Source organism: Orbicella franksi, chromosome 1 (genome assembly GCF_964199315.1).
Source record: "Orbicella franksi chromosome 1, jaOrbFran1.1, whole genome shotgun sequence".
NCBI lineage: Eukaryota > Metazoa > Cnidaria > Anthozoa > Scleractinia > Merulinidae > Orbicella > Orbicella franksi.
In genome coordinates, this window is record NC_138145.1 from 25,552,945 (window position 1) to 25,569,939 (window position 16,995).

At 37.8% G+C, this 16,995-nt stretch overlaps 11 non-coding genes across 11 annotated transcripts; all 11 read left to right on the plus strand.

The window, feature by feature from the left end:
• The first annotated feature begins 309 nt into the window (after window positions 1-309).
• Window positions 310-393, plus strand: Trnal-cag (transfer RNA leucine (anticodon CAG)). The gene has a single exon. It is a non-coding gene; the product is annotated as a tRNA-Leu (tRNA).
• A 1,525-nt stretch (window positions 394-1,918) lies between these two features.
• Trnal-cag (transfer RNA leucine (anticodon CAG)) lies at window positions 1,919-2,002 on the plus strand. Its single transcript has one exon. It is a non-coding gene; the product is annotated as a tRNA-Leu (tRNA).
• A 1,556-nt stretch (window positions 2,003-3,558) lies between these two features.
• Trnal-cag (transfer RNA leucine (anticodon CAG)) lies at window positions 3,559-3,642 on the plus strand. Its single transcript has one exon. It is a non-coding gene; the product is annotated as a tRNA-Leu (tRNA).
• A 1,322-nt stretch (window positions 3,643-4,964) lies between these two features.
• Window positions 4,965-5,048, plus strand: Trnal-cag (transfer RNA leucine (anticodon CAG)). Its single transcript has one exon. It is a non-coding gene; the product is annotated as a tRNA-Leu (tRNA).
• Window positions 5,049-6,433: 1,385 nt separating this feature from the next.
• Trnal-cag (transfer RNA leucine (anticodon CAG)) lies at window positions 6,434-6,517 on the plus strand. The gene has a single exon. It is a non-coding gene; the product is annotated as a tRNA-Leu (tRNA).
• A 1,771-nt stretch (window positions 6,518-8,288) lies between these two features.
• Window positions 8,289-8,372, plus strand: Trnal-cag (transfer RNA leucine (anticodon CAG)). Its single transcript has one exon. It is a non-coding gene; the product is annotated as a tRNA-Leu (tRNA).
• A 1,563-nt stretch (window positions 8,373-9,935) lies between these two features.
• Trnal-cag (transfer RNA leucine (anticodon CAG)) lies at window positions 9,936-10,019 on the plus strand. Its single transcript has one exon. It is a non-coding gene; the product is annotated as a tRNA-Leu (tRNA).
• Window positions 10,020-11,794: 1,775 nt separating this feature from the next.
• On the plus strand, window positions 11,795-11,878 carry Trnal-cag (transfer RNA leucine (anticodon CAG)). Its single transcript has one exon. It is a non-coding gene; the product is annotated as a tRNA-Leu (tRNA).
• Window positions 11,879-13,646: 1,768 nt separating this feature from the next.
• On the plus strand, window positions 13,647-13,730 carry Trnal-cag (transfer RNA leucine (anticodon CAG)). Its single transcript has one exon. It is a non-coding gene; the product is annotated as a tRNA-Leu (tRNA).
• A 1,525-nt stretch (window positions 13,731-15,255) lies between these two features.
• On the plus strand, window positions 15,256-15,339 carry Trnal-cag (transfer RNA leucine (anticodon CAG)). The gene has a single exon. It is a non-coding gene; the product is annotated as a tRNA-Leu (tRNA).
• Window positions 15,340-15,709: 370 nt separating this feature from the next.
• Window positions 15,710-15,793, plus strand: Trnal-cag (transfer RNA leucine (anticodon CAG)). The gene has a single exon. It is a non-coding gene; the product is annotated as a tRNA-Leu (tRNA).
• Window positions 15,794-16,995: the final 1,202 nt, after the last annotated feature.

Here is a 16,995-nt window from a genome sequence, read left to right on the forward strand (position 1 = left end):
TTTTCAAGATAAACCATCCATGACATGGAAGTCTGGAAGAGGATGTCCATAAACTGAATTACAGTATATTTTTAACTGTGCTTGCTTAGGAACTTGCAAAACCTTAAAGAAAACAAGCGTCGAATTAATGAAAATCTTAGTTCAAGTTTCTTAGTTTAGCCAGTCAAATCATCTGTCTTCAGAGCCACCTTTTCCTCGTGCCAAGGCTTCACCGGTTAAGAGGGACAAGCGTCTGGGGAGAAAAATGTCTCAAGTATTGTTAAATATGATTCTTTTCTGACAAGAGATTTAGCTTGTTACCATATGCAAGTCAGGATGGCCGAGCGGTCTAAGGCGCTGCGTTCAGGTCGCAGTCTACTCTTGTAGGCGTGGGTTCGAATCCCACTCCTGACAACATACCTGCTTTTTGTTAATATAGTGAAAACATGAAGCTGGACGCCCTCGAAGGAATATTTTGTTTCCTACATTTTGTTCAGCCGTTTGTTCTCTCTGATGTGTTGATTTGAAATGTTTCAATTGCTCCTCAAGTTTTGCGATCAAAGTGATCATACAAAAAGGTTTTCAGGTTTTCAGACGTTGAAAGAATGCTTTGAAATCTTAAAACGGTCATTTCCCTTGACTGGCTTGGAATAGTGACAATCGTGATTTTGTTTGGCCTAGAAAATGTAGTGCGTGCTCGCTTGATTTGTCACCCGACCGGTGAACAACGATTTAGCCTGTGGACACTGAGCAAAATGGTCAAGGAAAATACATTGAAAATTGATGAGAGGCAATCAGAATACTGAGTACGTTGTGATCATAATTTTTGCCTTTTCTAAGGTTAAAATAAGCTGAATAAGTTAATGTATCACCTATACAACTATATGCATCAAGATCATAACACGAAGAATCACTGACGGCAACCTATAATGACAAAACAATTGTGGATGTGATCAGGTAAGTGGGGTAAATATTTATGGTGAAGCCCCGCCTTACGTCCAACTCGATAATACGACCACCTTGTTATAACGACCACTTTTTTAGCCCAAAGAAAAGGTATTGATACTCAGTCATTGCGGTGTGTTAAGGACTCCTTTCATACGACCACATCTTTATGGGCTAAAGATGGGGTGCTATGGTTCTACTATATAACATTCATATATTTGTGGAAAAGAGATGAGGTCGTCGAAACGTTTTAATTTCAACAATTCACTTAATGTGCATGTTATATGTAAGCAGAAAAATAGGTAAAGAGCAAAACATGAAAACAGACGAACTTAATCAAGTTCAAAGAACAATTCAATGTACTTGCTGTTTCATGGTCAAGCGCGACCACGTCTTTTTGCAAGACCTTTTAAGACACACATTTGTAATTAACGCTGATTCAACTTGTTCAAAGCTAGCAGTATTCACGAAGCCATAATTATATTTTCATAACTTCTTGGATACTTTCACGATTCTGGTGACTGTCCATTACACTAATATTCTGCGAAAAAACTGGACTATTTTTGCTTTTAAAGAAAGAAAGAGATTGCTAGGCAGATTAATCAGTATCACCGTACCCGTTTCCGAGATAACAATTTTTTTTCTAGCGAGAAAAGCCACAAAGAAGAAATGCCTATTAGACGTCGTGCATTTGATGTTCAGTTTAAGTTACATTTCTCAAGATAAACCATCCATGACATGGAAATCTGGAGGAGGATGTACATAAATTACAGTATATTCTTAACTGTGGTTGCTTAGGAACTTGGTAAACCTTAAACATAAACTATATAAAAAAAAATTGCAATAACATTTTTTTTTCTGACAACGTAATCTTTTCTTCGTGTCAATTGGCTTCGCCGGCTAAGAGGGACAAGCGACTGGGGAGAAAAATGTCTAAAACTTTGCTAAATATGATTCCTTTCTGACAAGAGATTTAGCTTGTTACCATGTGCAAGTCAGGATGGCCGAGCGGTCTAAGGCGCTGCGTTCAGGTCGCAGTCTACTCTTGTAGGCGTGGGTTCGAATCCCACTCCTGGCAACACACCTGCTTTTTGTTACTATAATTAAAACACGAAGCCGGACGCCGTCGAAGGAATCTTTTTTTTCTATACTTTGTTCAGCCGCTTGTTCTCTTTGATGTGTTTATTTGGAAATATTTGAGATGCTCTTCAATTTTTTGCGATCAAAAAGATCATGCAAGGAAGTTTTCAGTTTTCAGATGTTGAAAGAATGCTTTAAAATCTTCAAATCTTGTTTCCCTTGATTGGCTTGGAATAATGACAGTCGTGATTTTGGTTGGCCTGGAAAAGGTAACGCGAGTTGGTTTGATTTGTCACCCGAACGCTGAATAAAGAAAAAAGGTTAAGAAAAATACATTGAAAATTGATGAGAGGCAATAAGAATCTGATGCAGCACGTTGTGATCATAAGTTTTGCCTTTTCTAAGGTTAAAATAAGCTGAATAAGTTGAGGTATCATCTATACAACTATATGCATCAAGATCATAGCACGAAGAATCACTGACGGCAACATATAATGACAAAACACTTTTGGATGTGGTTAGGTAAGCCGGGTAAATATTTATGGGGGAGCCCCGCCTTACGTCCAACCCAGCAATATGACCACCTTGTTATTACAACCATTCTTTTAGCCAGAAGAAAAGGTTGATAGTCGGTCATTGTGGTATGTTAAGGACACCTTTAATAGGACCACAACTTTATGGGCTAAAGATGGGGTGCTATTAACATGGTTCTACTGTGTAACATTCATATAACTGCAGAAAAGAGATAATCAATATCAGCTTCTAGAGAGTCATTAAAATGTTTCTATTTCAACGGTTCACTTTATGTGCATGATATGTAAAAACAGAAAAAATAGGCAAAAAGCAAAACATGAAACACGAGAATACGTGAACTTAATCAAATTTAAAAGAACAATTTAATGTACTTGATGTTTCATGGTCAAGCGCGACCACGCCTTTTTGTGAGACCTTTAAAGGCATTCATTTTCAATTAATATTGATTCAGCTTGTTCAAAGCAAGCAGTATTCACGAAGCCACAATTATATTTTCATAACTTCAATTCTTGGGTACGTTCACATTTCTGGTGATTGTTTATTACACTAATGTTCTGCGAAGAAACTGGACTATTTTTGTTTCATACAAAGAAAGAGATTGCTAGGCAGATTAATAAGCATCACCGTACCCGTTTCCGAGATAATAGTATTTTTTTTCTCTGGCGAGGAAAGCCATAAAGAAGAAGACATGTCAATTACACGTCGCGCATTTGATGTTGAGTTTAAGTTACATTTTTCAAGAAACACCCTCCATGACATGGAAGTCTTGAGGTGGGTGTACATAAATTACAGTATATTTTTAACTGTGGTTGCTTGGGAACTTGGTAAACCTTAAAGATAAACTACAAAAATTAAACTTACAATAACATTTTTTTTTCTAACAACATAATCTTTTCTTCGTGCCAATTGGCTTCGCCAGCAAGAGGGACTAACGACTCTAGATCTGGGGATGAAAATGTCTAAAGCTTTGTTAAATATGATTCCTGTCTAAGAAGAGATTTAACTTGTAGCATTGTACAAGTCAGGATGGCCGAGCGGTCTAAGGCGCTGCGTTCAGGTCGCAGTCTACTCTTGTAGGCGTGGGTTCGAATCCCACTCCTGACAACACATCTGCTTTTTTGTTAATAGAATTAAAACATGAAGTCGGACGCCGTTGAAGCAATCATTTTTTTTCTACATTTTGTTCAGCCGTTTGTTTTCTTTGATGTGTTGATTTGAATTTTTAAATTGCTCGTCAAGTTTTGTGATCAAAATGATCAAGCAAAAACGTTTTCTCTTTTTCAGATGTTGAAAGAATGCTTTGAAATCTTCAAATGTCATTTACCTTGACTGGCTTGGAATAATGACAATCGTGATATATTTTGTTTTGCCAGGAAACTGTAGTGCGGGCTGGTTTGGTTTGTCACCCGAACGGTGAGCAACTTTTGAAGGCTGTGGACAACAGCAATACAGATTTAGTCTATAATCATGTGCAACTCAGGATGGCCGAGCGGTCTAGGGCGGTCTACTCATGTAGGCGTGGGTTCGAATCCCACTCCTGACAATGCGTTTGCTTTTTGTTAATATAACAAAAAAGATGAAGCTGGACACCGTCGAAGGAATCATTTTTTCTATGGTTTGTTCGGCCGTTTGTTTTTTTAATGTGTTGATTTCAAAATGTTTTAATTGCTCGTCAATTTTTTGCGATCAAAATGATCAAGGAAAAAAGTTTTCACTTTTTCAGATGTTGAAACAATGCTTTGAAATCTTCAAATTTCGTTTCCCTTGACTGGCTTGGAATAATGACAATCGTGATTTTGTTAAGCCTGGAAAATGTAGTGCGTGCTGGTTTGATTGGTCACCCGAACGGTGAGCAACTTTTGTAGCCTGTCGAGAGCAAAATGGTCAAGAAACATACATTGAAAACTGATGAGAGGCAATCAGAATCTGATGCAGCACGTTGTGATCATAAGTTTTGCCTTTTCTAAGGTTAAAATAAGCTGAATAAGTTGAGGTATCATCTATACAACTATATGCATCAAGATCATAGCACGAAGAATCACTGACGGCAACATATAATGACAAAACAATTGTGGATGGGGTTAGGTAAGCCGGGTAAATATTTATGGGGAACCCCGCCCTACGTCCAACCCGATAATATGACCACCTTGTTATTACAACCACTTTTTTAAACTGAATTACAGTATATTTTTAACTGTGCTTGCTTAGGAACTTGCTAAACCTTAAAGAAAACAAGCGTCGAATTAATGAAAATCTTAGTTCAAGTTTCTTAGTTTAGCTAATCAAATCATCTGTCTTCAGGGCCACCTTTTCCTCGTGCCAAGGCTTCGCCGGTTAAGAGGGACAAGTGACTCTGGGGACGAGAATGTTCAAAGCTTTGTTAAATATCATTCTTTTTGAGAGATTTAGCTTGTTACCATGTGCAAGTCAGGATGGCCGAGCGGTCTAAGGCGCTGCGTTCAGGTCGCAGTCTACTCTTGTAGGCGTGGGTTCGAATCCCACTCCTGACAACACACCTTTTTTTTGTTAATATAATGAAAACATGAAGCTGGACGCCCTCGTAGGAATCTTTTGTCTTCTACATTTTGTTCAGCCGTTTGTTCTCTTTGATGTGTTGATTTGAAATTTTTCAATTGCTCGTCAAGTTTTGCGATCAAAGTGATCATGCAAAGAAAGTTTTCAGGTTTTCAGACGTTGAAAGAATGCTTTCAAATCTTAAAACGGTCATTTCCCTTGATTGGCTTGGAATGGTGACAGTCGTGATTTTGTTTGGCCTAGAAAATGTAGTGCGTGCTCCCTTGATTTCTCACCCGACCAGTGAACAACGTTTCAGCCTGTGGACAGCAAAATTGTCAAGAAAAATACATTGAAAATTGATGAGGGGTAATCAGAATACTGAGTACGTTGTGGGGGAGCCCCGCCTTACGTCCAACCCGATAATACGACCACCTTGTTATTACAACCACATTTTTTAGCCCGAAGAAAAGGTATTGATACTCAGTCATTGCCGGCGGTATGTTAAGGACCCCTTTCATACGACCACACCTTTATGGACTAAAGATAAGGTGCTATTAACACGGTTCTACTATATAACATTCATATATTTGTGGAAAAGAGAAGAAGTCGTCGAAACGCTTTTATTTCAACGGTTCACTTAGTGTGCATGTTATATGGAAGCAGAAAAACAGGTAAAGAGCAAAACATGAAACATGAAAACAGACGAACTTAATCAAATTCAAAGTACAATTCAATGTACGTGATGTTTTAATTTATGGTCAAGCTCGACCACGCCTTTTTGCAAGACCTTTTAAGACATTCATTTTTAATTAACGCGGATTCAACTTGTTCAAAGCTAGCAGTATTCACGAAGCCACAGTTATTTTTTCATAACTTCTTGGATACGTTCACGTTTTAGGTGTCTGTTTATTACACTAATATTCTGCAAAGAAACTGGACTATTTTTGTTTTTATAGAAAGAAAGCGATCTCTTGGCAGATTGATCAACATCGGCGTACCCGTTTCCAAGATAACAATTTGTTTTCCTCTGGCGAGGAAAGCCATAAAGAAGAAGACATGTCAATTACACGTCGCGCATTTGATGTACAGTTTAAGTTAAATTTTTCAAGACAAACCATCCATGACATGAAAGTGTGAAGGAGGAAGTCCATAAATTAAAGTATAGTTTTAACTGTGGTTGCTTAGGAGCGTGGTAAACCTTAAAGATATACTATAGAAATTAAACTTGCAATAACATTTTTTTTAACAACGTAATCTTTTGTTCGTGCCAATTGGCTTCGCCGGCTAAGAGGGACAAGCGACTGGGGAGAAAAATGTCTAAAGCTTTGTTAAATATGATTCCTTTCTGACAAGAGATTTAACTTCTTACCATATGCAAGTCAGGATGGCCGAGCGGTCTAAGGCGCTGCGTTCAGGTCGCAGTCTACTCTTGTAGGCGTGGGTTCGAATCCCACTCCTGACACCACTCCTGCTTTTTGTTAATATAATTAAAACATGAAGCCGGACGCCGTTGAAGCAATAATTTTTTCCTTCATTTTTCTCAGCCGTTTGTTTTCTTTTATGTGTTGATTTGAAATGTTTCAATTGCTCGTCAGGTTTTGCCATCAAAGTGATCATGCAAAAAAGTTTTCAGGTTTTCAGATGTTGAAAGAATGCTTTGAAATCTTAAAACGGTCATTTCTCTTGACTGGCTTGGAATAGTGAAAATCGTGATTTTGTTTGTCCTAGAAAATGTAGTGCGTGCTCCCTTGATTTGTCACCCGACCAGTGAACAACGATTTAGCCTGTGGACACTGAACAAAATGGTCAAGAGAAAAAATACATTGAAAATTGATGAGAGGCAATCAGAACGCAGCAAGTTGTGGTCATAATTTTTGCCTTTTCTAAGGTTAAAAAAAGCTCAATAAGTTGATGTATCGCCTATACAATTATGCCTTAAGATCATACCACGAAGAATCACTGACGGCAACATACAATGACAAAACAATTGCGGATGTGATCAGGAAAGTCGGGTAAATATTTATGGTGAAGCCCCGCCTTACGTCCAACCCGATAATACGACCACCTTGTTATTACAACCACTTTTTTAGCCCGAAGAAAAGGTATTGATACTCAGTCATTGCGGTGTGTTAAGGACTCCTTTCATACGACCACATCTTTATGGGCTAAAGATGGGGTGTTATAGGTTTACTATATAACATTCATATATTTGTGGAAAAGAGATGAGGTCGTCGAAACGTTTTAATTTCAACAGTTCACTTAATGTGCATGTTATATGAAAGCAGAAAAATAGGTAAAGAGCAAAACGTGAAACATGAAAATAGACGAACTTAATCAAATTCAAAGAACAATTCAATGTACTTGATGTTTCATGGTCAAGCGCAACCACGCCTTTTTGCAAGACCTTTTAAGACACACATTTTTAATTAACGCTGTTTCAACTTGTTCAAAGCTAGCAGAATTCACGAAGCCACAATTTCATTTTCATAACTTCTTGGGTACGTTCATGTATCTGGTGACTGTTTATTACACTAATATTCTGCGAAGAAACTGGACTATTTTCGATTTTATAGAAAGAAAGAGATTGTTAGACAGATCAATCAACATCACCGTACTGTTTTCCGAGATAACACTTTTTCCCCTCTGGCAAGGAAAACTACAAAGAAGAAGACATGCCAATTACACGTCGCGCATTTGATGTTCAGTTTAAGTTACATTTTTCAAGATAAACCGTCCATGACATGGAAATCTGGAGGTGGATGTCCACTAATTACAGTATATTTTTAACTGTGGTTGCTTAAGAACTTGGTAAACCTTAAAGGGGCTCAGTCACGGTATGTTAAGTTATTTTGACCACATACAAAATTACCTTTAAATGGTAGGAAACCTGAAAATAACAGTTTAATAAGATAGAAAAACACCAAAGAGATAATGATAAACCATAATGGAACAAGGATGGCTAAGGATGGAGAAGATTGACACGGATTACAAACGACGAATTTCAAAAATTGAGCCTAAACTTGTCAATACGCGAAAACCGTGACTGAGCGCCTTTAAAGCTAAACTATAAAAATTAAACTTACAATAACATTTTTTCTAACAACGTAATCTTTTTTTCGTGCCAATTGGCTTCGCCCGCTAAGAGGGACAAGCGACTCTGGGGACGAAAATGTCTAAAGCTTTGCTAAATATGATTCCTTTCTAACAAGAGATTTAACTTTAATCATGTGCAAGTCAGGATGGCCCAGCGGTCTAAGGCGCTGCGTTCAGGTCGCAGTCTACTCTTGTAGGCGTGGGTTCGAATCCCACTCCTGACAACATACCAGCTTTTTGTTAATATAATTAAAACATGAAACTGGACGCCCGTCGAAGGAATCTTCTATTTTCTACATTTTGTTCAGCCGTTTGTTCTCTCTAATGTGTTGATTTGAAATGTTTCAATTGCTTGTCAAGGTTTGCGATCAAAGTGATCATGCAAACAGTTTTCAGGTTTTCTGATATTGAAAGAATGCTTTGAAATCTTAAAACGGTCATTTCCCTTGACTGACTTGGAATAGTGACAATCGTGGTTTTGTTTGGCCTAGAAAATGTAGTGCGTGCTCCCTTGATTTGTCACCCGGCCAGTGAACAACGATTTAGTCTGGGGACACTGAACAAAATGATCAAGAGAAATACATTGAAAATTGATGAGAGGCAATCAGAACGCAGCAAGTTGTGATCATAATTTTTGCCTGTTCTAAGGTTAAAAAAAGCTCAATAAGTTGATGTATCGCCTATACAATTATGCCTTAAGATCATAGCACGAAGAATCACTGACGGCAACATACAATGACAAAACAATTGCGGATGTGATCAGGTAAGTCGGGTAAATATTTATGGTGAAGCCCCGCCTTACGTCCAACCCGATAATACGACCACCTTGTTATTACAACCACTTTTTTAGCCCGAAGAAAAGGTATTGATACTCAGTCATTGCGGTGTGTTAAGGACTCCTTTCATACGACCACATCTTTATGGGCTAAAGATGGGGTGTTATAGGTTTACTATATAACATTCATATATTTGTGGAAAAGAGATGAGGTCGTCGAAACGTTTTAATTTCAACAGTTCAGTTAATGTGCATGTTATATGAAAGCAGAAAAATAGGTAAAGAGCAAAACGTGAAACATGAAAATAGACGAACTTAATCAAATTCAAAGAACAATTCAATGTACTTGATGTTTCACGGTCAAGCACGACCACGCCTTTTTGTGAGACCTTTTAGAGGCAATCTCTTTTAATCAATACTGATTCAACTTGTTCAAAGCTAGCAGTATTCACGAAGCCACAATTATATTTTCATAACTTTTTGGATACGTTCACGTTTTAGGTGACTGTTTATTACACTAGTATTCTGCACTGAAGAAACTGGACTAGTTTTGTTTTTATAGAAAGAAAGAGATCTCTAGACAGATTGATCCACATCAGCGTACCCGTTTCCCAGATATCAATTTTTTTCTCTCTGGCAAGGAAAGCCACAAAGAAGACATGCGAATTACACGTCGCGCATTTCATGTACAGTATAAGTTAAATTTTTCAAGAAAAAAACCCTCCATGACATGGAAGTCTGGAGGAGGATGTCCATAAATTACGGTTCATTTTTAACTGTCCTTGCTTAGGAACTTGCTAAACCTTAAAGAAAACAAGCGTCGAATTAATGAAAATCTTAGTTCAAGATTCTTAGTTTAGCCAATCAAATCATCTGTCTTCAGAGCCACCTTTTCCTCGTGCCAAGGCTTCGCCGGTTAAGAGGGACAAGCGACTCTGGGGACGAAAATGTCTAAAGCTTTGCTAAACATGATTCCTTTCTGAAAAGAGATTTAGCTAGTAAGCATGTGCAAGTCAGGATGGCCGAGCGGTCTAAGGCGCTGCGTTCAGGTCGCAGTCTACTCTTGTAGGCGTGGGTTCGAATCCCACTCCTGACAACGCAACTGCTTTTTTTTAATATAATGAAAACATGAAGCTGGACACCGTCGAAGGAATCTTTTTTTTTCCACATTTTGTTCAGCCGTTTGTTCTCTTTGATGTGTTGATTTGAAATGTTTAAATTGCTCGTCAAGTTTTGCCATCAAAGTGATCATGCAAAAAGGTTTTCAGGTTTTCAGATGTTGAAAGAATGCTTTCAAATCTTAAAACGGTCATTTCCCTTGACTGGCTTGGAATAGTGACAATCGTGATTTTGTTTGGCCTAGAAAATGTAGTGCGTGCTCCCTTGATTTGTCACCCGACCAGTGAACAACGATTTAGCCCGTGGACATTGAGCAAAATGGTCAGGGAAAATACATTGAAAATTGATGAGAGGCAATCAGAATACTGAATACGTTGTGGTCATAATTTTTGCCTTTTCTAAGGTTAAAATAAGCTGAATAAGTTGATGTATTACCTATACAACTATATACATCAAGATCATAGCACGAAGAATCACTGACGGCAACCTATAATGACAAAACAATTGTGGATGTGATCAGGTAAGTCGGGTAAATATTTATGGTGGAGCCCCGCCTTACGTCCAACTCGATAATACGACCACCTTGTTATTACAACCACTTTTTAAGCCCGAAGAAATGGTATTGATACTCAGTCATTGCGGTGTGTTAAGGACTCCTTTCATACGACCACATCTTTATGGGCTCAAGATGGGTTGCTATGATTTTACTATATAACATTCATATATTTGTGGAAAAGAGATGAAGCCGTCGAAAAGTTTTTATTTCAACAGTTCACTTCATGTGCATGTTATATGAAAGCAGGAAAATAGGTAAAGAGCAAAACATGAAACATGAAAATAGACGAACTTACTCAAATTCAAAGAACAATTCAATGTACTTGATGTTTTATGGTCAAGCGCGACCACGTCTCTTTGTGAGACCTTCCAAGACATACATTTGTAATTAACGCTGATTCAACTTGTTCAAAGCTAGCAGTATTCACGAAGCCATAATTATATTTTCATAACTTCTTGGATACGTTCACGCATCTGGTTACTGTTTATTACACTAATGTTCTGCGAAGAAACTGGACTATTTTTGTTTTATAGAAAGAAAGAGATTGTTGGACAGATCAATCAACATCACCGTACTCGTCTCCGAGATAACACGTTTTTCCCTCTGGCAAAGAAAACTACAAAGAAGAAGACATGCTAATTACACGTCGCGCATTTGATGTTTAGTTTAAGTTACATTTTTCAAGATAAACCGTCCATGACATGGAAATCTGGAGGTGGATGTCCACTAATTACAGTATATTTTTAACTGTGGTTGCTTAAGAACTTGGTAAACCTTAAAGGGGCTCAGTCACGGTATGTTAAGTTATTTTGACCACATACAAAATTACCTTTAAATGGTAGGAAACCTGAAAATAACAGTTTAATAAGATAGAAAAACACCAAAGAGATAATGATAAACCATAATGGAACAAGGATGGCTAAGGATGGAGAAGATTGACACGGATTACAAACGACGAATTTCAAAAATTGAAGCGAAACTTTTCAATACCCGCGAACCGTGACTGAGCGCCTTTAAAGATAAACTATAAAAATCAAACTTACAATAACAGTTTTTTTCTAACAACGTAATCTTTTCTTCGTGCCAATTGGCTTCGCCGGCTAAGAGGGACAAGCGACTTTGGGGACGAAAATGTCTAAAGCTTTGCTAAATATCATTCCTTTGTGACAAGAGATTTAGCTTATAATTACGTGCAAGTCAGGATGGCCGAGCGGTCTAAGGCGCTGCGTTCAGGTCGCAGTCTACTCTTGTAGGCGTGGGTTCGAATCCCACTCCTGACAGCGTACCTGCTTTTTGTAAACATAATGTCGGACGCCGGCCCGTCGAAGGAATCTTCTATTTTCTACATTTTGTTCAGTCGTTTGTTCTCTTTGATGTGTTGATTTGAAAAGTTTCAATTGGCCGTCAAGTTTTGCGATCAAAGTGTCATGCAAAAAGGTTTTCAGGTTTTCAGATGTTGAAAGAATGCTTTGAAATCTTAAAACGGTCATTTCCCTTGACTGGCTTGGAATAGTGACAATCGTGATTTTGTTTGGCCTAGAAAATGTAGTGCGTGCTCCCTTGATTTGTCACCCGACCAGTGAACAACGATTTAGCCCGTGGACATTGAGCAAAATGGTCAGGGAAAATACATTGAAAATTGATGAGAGGCAATCAGAATACTGAATACGTTGTGGTCATAATTTTTGCCTTTTCTAAGGTTAAAATAAGCTGAATAAGTTGATGTATTACCTATACAACTATATACATCAAGATCATAGCACGAAGAATCACTGACGGCAACCTATAATGACAAAACAATTGTGGATGTGATCAGGTAAGTCGGGTAAATATTTATGGTGGAGCCCCGCCTTACGTCCAACTCGATAATACGACCACCTTGTTATTACAACCACTTTTTAAGCCCGAAGAAATGGTATTGATACTCAGTCATTGCGGTGTGTTAAGGACTCCTTTCATACGACCACATCTTTATGGGCTCAAGATGGGTTGCTATGATTTTACTATATAACATTCATATATTTGTGGAAAAGAGATGAAGCCGTCGAAAAGTTTTTATTTCAACAGTTCACTTCATGTGCATGTTATATGAAAGCAGGAAAATAGGTAAAGAGCAAAACATGAAACATGAAAATAGACGAACTTACTCAAATTCAAAGAACAATTCAATGTACTTGATGTTTTATGGTCAAGCGCGACCACGTCTCTTTGTGAGACCTTCCAAGACATACATTTGTAATTAACGCTGATTCAACTTGTTCAAAGCTAGCAGTATTCACGAAGCCATAATTATATTTTCATAACTTCTTGGATACGTTCACGCATCTGGTTACTGTTTATTACACTAATGTTCTGCGAAGAAACTGGACTATTTTTGTTTTATAGAAAGAAAGAGATTGTTGGACAGATCAATCAACATCACCGTACTCGTCTCCGAGATAACACGTTTTTCCCTCTGGCAAAGAAAACTACAAAGAAGAAGACATGCTAATTACACGTCGCGCATTTGATGTTTAGTTTAAGTTACATTTTTCAAGATAAACCGTCCATGACATGGAAATCTGGAGGTGGATGTCCACTAATTACAGTATATTTTTAACTGTGGTTGCTTAAGAACTTGGTAAACCTTAAAGGGGCTCAGTCACGGTATGTTAAGTTATTTTGACCACATACAAAATTACCTTTAAATGGTAGGAAACCTGAAAATAACAGTTTAATAAGATAGAAAAACACCAAAGAGATAATGATAAACCATAATGGAACAAGGATGGCTAAGGATGGAGAAGATTGACACGGATTACAAACGACGAATTTCAAAAATTGAAGCGAAACTTTTCAATACCCGCGAACCGTGACTGAGCGCCTTTAAAGATAAACTATAAAAATCAAACTTACAATAACAGTTTTTTTCTAACAACGTAATCTTTTCTTCGTGCCAATTGGCTTCGCCGGCTAAGAGGGACAAGCGACTTTGGGGACGAAAATGTCTAAAGCTTTGCTAAATATCATTCCTTTGTGACAAGAGATTTAGCTTATAATTACGTGCAAGTCAGGATGGCCGAGCGGTCTAAGGCGCTGCGTTCAGGTCGCAGTCTACTCTTGTAGGCGTGGGTTCGAATCCCACTCCTGACAGCGTACCTGCTTTTTGTAAACATAATGTCGGACGCCGGCCCGTCGAAGGAATCTTCTATTTTCTACATTTTGTTCAGTCGTTTGTTCTCTTTGATGTGTTGATTTGAAAAGTTTCAATTGGCCGTCAAGTTTTGCGATCAAAGTGTCATGCAAAAAGGTTTTCAGGTTTTCAGATGTTGAAAGAATGCTTTGAAATCTTAAAACGGTCATTTCCCTTGACTGGCTTGGAATAGTGACAATCGTGATTTTGTTTGGCCTAGAAAATGTAGTGCATGCTCCCTTGATTTGTCACCCGACCAGTGAACAACGATTTAGTCTGTGGACACTGAGCAAAATGGTCAAGGAAAATACATTGAAAATTGATGAGAGGCCATCAGAATACTGAGTACGTTGTGATCATAATTTTTGCCTTTTCTAAGGTTAAAATAAGCTGAATAAGTTGATGTATCACCTATACAACTATATACATCAAGATCATAGCACGAAGAATCACTGACGGCAACATATAATGATTAAACAATTGTGGATGTGATCAGGTAAGTCGGGTAAATATTTATGGTGGAGCCCCGCCTTACGTCCAACTCGATAATACGACCACCTTGTTATTACAACCACTTTTTAAGCCCGAAGAAATGGTATTGATACTCAGTCATTGCCGGCGGTAGGCTCCTTTCATGCGACCAAACCTTTATGGGCTAAAGATGGGGTGCTATGGTTCTACTATATAACATTCATATATTTGTGGAAAAGAGATGAAGTCGTCGAAACGTTTTTATTTCAACGGTTCACTTAGTGTGCATGTTATATGGAAGCAGAAAAATATGTAAAGAGCAAAACATGAAACATGAAAATACACGAACTTAATCAAATTCAAAGAACAATTCAATGTACTTGATGTTTCATGGTCAAGCTCGACCACGCCTTTTTGCAAGACCTTTTAAGACATTCATTTTTAATTAACGCGGATTCAACTTGTTCAAAGCTAGCAGTATTCACGAAGCCAGAATTATATTTTTATAACTTCTTGGATACGTTCACGTTTTAGGTGACTGTTTATTACACTAATATTCTGCAAAGAAACTGGACTATTTTTGCTTTTATAAAAGAAAGAGATCTCTAGACAGATTGATCAACATCAGCGTACCCGTTTCTAAGATAGCAATTTGTTTTCCTCTGGCGAGGAAAGCCATGAAGAAGAAGACATGCCAATTACACGTCGCGCATTTGATGTACAGCTTAACTTAAATTTTTCAAGACAAACCATCCATGACATGAAAGTGTGAAGGAGGAAGTCCATAAATTAAAGTATATTTTCAACTGTGGTTGCTTAGGAGCGTGGTAAACCTTAAAGACAAACTAAAGAAATTAAACTTGCAATAACATTTTTTTCCAACAACGTAATCTTTTCTTCGTGCCAATTGGCTTCGACGGCTAAGAGGGACAAGCGACTGGGGAGAAAAATGTCTAAAGCTTTGCTAAATATGATTCCTTTCTGACAAGAAATTTAACATGGTACTATGTGCAAGTCAGGATGGCCGAGCGGTCTAAGGCGCTGCGTTCAGGTCGCAGTCTACTCTTGTAGGCGTGGGTTCGAATCCCACTCCTGACTACACACCTGCTTTTTGTTAATATAATTAAAACATGAAGCCGGACGCCGTTGAAGCAATCATTTTTTTTCCTACATTTTTCTCAGCCGTTTGTTTTCTTTGATGTGTTGATTTGAATTTTTTAATTGCTCGTCAAGTTTTGCGATCAAAATGATCAAGCAAAAAAAGTTTTCAGTTTTTCAGATGTTGAAACAATGCTTTGAAATTTTCAAATGCCATTTCCCTTGACTGGCTTGGAATACTGACAATCGTGATATTTTGTTTTGCCAGGAAACTGTAGTGCGGGCTGGTTTGATTTGTCACCCGAACGGTGAACAACTTTTGAAGGTTGTGGACAAGAACAATACAGATTTAGCTATTGATCATGTGCAAGTCAGGATGGCCGAGCGGTCTAAGGCGCTGCGTTCAGGTCGCAGTCTACTCTTGTAGATGTGGGTTCGAATCCCACTTCTGACAACACCCCTGCGTTTTGTTAATATAACGAAAAAGATGAAGCTGGACACCGTCGAAGGAATCATTTTTTCTATATTTTGTTCAGCCGTTTTTTTTTTTTAAATTTCTTGATTTCAAAATTGCTCATCAATTTTTTTCCGATCAAAATGATGATGCAAAAAAGTTTTCAGCTTTTCAGATGTTGAAAAACTTCAAAATTCGTTTCCCCTGACTGGCTTGGGATAATGACAATCGTGATTTTGTTTGGCCTGGAAAATGTAGCGCTTGCTGGCTTGATTTGTCACCTGAACGGTGAACAACTTTTGTTGCCTGTGGACAGCAAAATGGTCAAGAAATATACAATGAAAATTGACGAGAGGTAATCAGAATGCAGCGAGTTGTGATCATAATTTTGCCTTTTCTAAGGTTAAAATAAGCTGAATAAGTTGATGTATCATCACCCATACAACTATATGCATCAAGATCATAGCACGAAGAATCACTGACGGCAACATATAATGACAAAACAATTGTGCATGTGATCAGGTAAGTCGGGTAAATATTTATGGGGGAGCCCCGCCTTACTTCAAACTCGATAATACAACCACCTTGTTATTACAACCACTTTTTTAGCCCGAAGAAAAGGTTGATAGTCGGTCATTGTGGTATGTTAAGGACACCTTTAATAGGACCACAACTTTATGGGCTAAAGATGGGGTGCTATTAACATGGTTCTACTGTGTAACATTCATATATTTGGAGAAAAGAGATGATCAATATCAGCCTCTAGAGAATCATTAATTTTTTTTATTTTAACGGTTCACTTTACGTGCATAAGATGTAAAAACATGAAAAAAGGAAAGGCAAAAAGCAAAACATGAAACATGAAAATAGATGAACTTAATCAAATTCAAAGAACAATTCAATGTACTTGATATTTCATGGTCAAGCGGGACCACGCCTTTTTGTGAGACCTTTTAGAGGCATTCATTTTTAATTAATACTGATTCAACTTGTTCAAAGCAAGGAGTATTAACTAGGCCACAATTATATTTTCATCACTTCTTGGGTACGTTCTCGGTTCTGGTGATTGTTTATTGCAATAATATTCTGCGGAAAAACCGGACTTTTTTTTGTTTTATAGAAAGAAAGAGATGTTTAGACAGATTAATCAACATCACCATACCCGTTTCCGAGATAACAACATTTTTTTCCCTGGTGACTAG